This window comes from Suricata suricatta, unplaced genomic scaffold (assembly GCF_006229205.1).
Source record: "Suricata suricatta isolate VVHF042 unplaced genomic scaffold, meerkat_22Aug2017_6uvM2_HiC HiC_scaffold_1471, whole genome shotgun sequence".
In the NCBI taxonomy this organism is placed as follows: domain Eukaryota; kingdom Metazoa; phylum Chordata; class Mammalia; order Carnivora; family Herpestidae; genus Suricata; species Suricata suricatta.
Genome location: NW_021859009.1, coordinates 1 through 1,921, shown reverse-complemented (window position 1 = coordinate 1,921; position 1,921 = coordinate 1). Strand labels below are relative to the sequence as shown.

Sequence of the window (1,921 nt, the reverse complement as noted above, 5' to 3'; positions counted from 1 at the left end):
GGGTCTGCACTGTCAGCACAGAGCCTGATGCAGTGTTCAACCTCATGAACTGTGAGATCATGACCTGAGCCAAGATCAAGAGTCAGACACTTAATTGATTGAGTCCCTGGGGTGCCCCTGTTCTCATGTCCTCATGGTGATGGAGGGTCCCTAAGGAAGCTTTTCTTAAAGGCACTGTCTGTAAAGGAAGATACACATACATTAGATCAAGCTGAAAGGAAGAGTTTCCAGACACCAAGGGAGGCCATCCAATATTGGAGGAATACTTGTAACCCACAGCTGATGAAAAACTGATGTCCAGGACACGTCAAGAACTAGACGCCAGAAGGAAAAAAAGACAAATGGTGATGGGGCACTTGAGGGAACAGGGAACCCAGAAGACCAACAAACAAGTGTGTACCTGCCGCCGTCCTCAGGGAAAGGTGACTGAACCCCACACACGGTGGAGTGAGGTCCCCAGCACATTTGCAGGTGTTCAGTCTTACATCACCAAGGACCGGCAAAGGTGGGCCTGGGGACATGCACGTGGCCGGTGGTCTGGGCTAGGGCTGCCTCCACAGCTGGTGGACGAGGCTGTGGGCACCGCCAGCCCATCCCGGCTGTGGGCCCTGCAAACGCTTGCCCGCTGCACCAGGAGTCCTGAGCGTTGCTCCTGGTCTGAGGAGATGCCCAGCCTGGGGGCGGGGGAGGCAGGGGTGCAGGGAAGGTTCTCGCCGACCTACTGTGGGGGGCTCTGTGTGCAGACACAGGTGTTCTGTGCAGAAACGGCCGCCCTCCTGGCAAGAGGTCAGAATGAATGGCACCAGAAACCCTTCCCTGTCCTTCCTTGCAGAGGGCCAGTTCGGCACCCCGGGGTCTAGGGCTGGGCAGGCCCGAAGCTCACCCTCCCTCGGGTGCCCATGACAGCTTTCCTTTCCTCTGCAGGAGCCATGGAGCCTACTCAGGCCTCATGGCCCATCCAGAAGCCCTCCGTGGACAGTAGGGTTGTACAGTCATCTCCAAGGACTGTCAGGTTTGGGTACCTGCTACCCAGGAGCGGCAGGGATCTTTTCTCGCCAGACATCTCCTGGAGGACCCAGCACAGCCATGAAATATTGCCAGGGACGGTGACAACGGCCAGTGAGCCAGGTGACCAGCAGGCTGTCCCTGGGCTTCCTTGCAGAGGGCTGGTTCTGCACACCAGGGCTCAAATGCTGGGTGGGCCCTCAGCTCCCCCGCCCTCTGGTGCTCATGGCAGCTTTCCTTTCCTCTGCAGGAGCCCGGGAGTCTGCTTAGGACTCTGCGTCTTTCTCTCTCTCAGTTCCTCCCCTGCTTGCTCTGTCTGTCTGTCTGTCTCTGTCTTTCTCTCTCTCCCAACAATAAATTCACACAAACAAAAAAGAGACCTAAAATGACGAGAGAAGAGAAAGGCTACTCTCCAGAGTGAAGCCCTTGAATATCACCCTGAGGCCAAGGGTGCAAAATGGTAATGTGAAAACAAAATGAGATTTCATTTTACGTGAACCGGGAAGACCTGAAGGCAGAGCAGCCTCACATAGCCCTGGGTGCACCCTGTACAACTAGCAGGAGAGAGGAAGATCATTCTTTCCACCAAATTTGGGCAGGAATTTATTTCCAGCCTTTAAGAAAAGCAGGAAGATGTCTTCAGGCTCCAGCATCCACGCACTGACCCCAGTCTTCAGCCGGTGGGAAACCACCATGTCCTCAATCCCTCCTTCCCCAGCAACTTCTGTTCAGAAGAACTCTCCCCAATTTCCTACCAAAACCTAGTAAAAGCTGACCTTCCCTTTGTCTCTTTGGACTTTGCTATGGTTTGCTATAGCTTCCTTGTCATGCAGTGTAATTCCTCTGCTACTCTTGAATAAACTCAATTTGTGACTTCAAAAAAAGTGCTCTTTGCTGTGTTTAAACTCAACAGCAA

At 53.7% G+C, this 1,921-nt stretch overlaps 1 long non-coding RNA gene across 1 annotated transcript; it reads left to right on the top strand.

The window, feature by feature from the left end:
- The first annotated feature begins 826 nt into the window (after positions 1–826).
- On the top strand, positions 827–1,793 carry LOC115284674. The gene is made up of 2 exons (XR_003905311.1): positions 827–1,128; positions 1,256–1,793. It is a non-coding gene; the product is annotated as an uncharacterized LOC115284674 (long non-coding RNA).
- Positions 1,794–1,921: the final 128 nt, after the last annotated feature.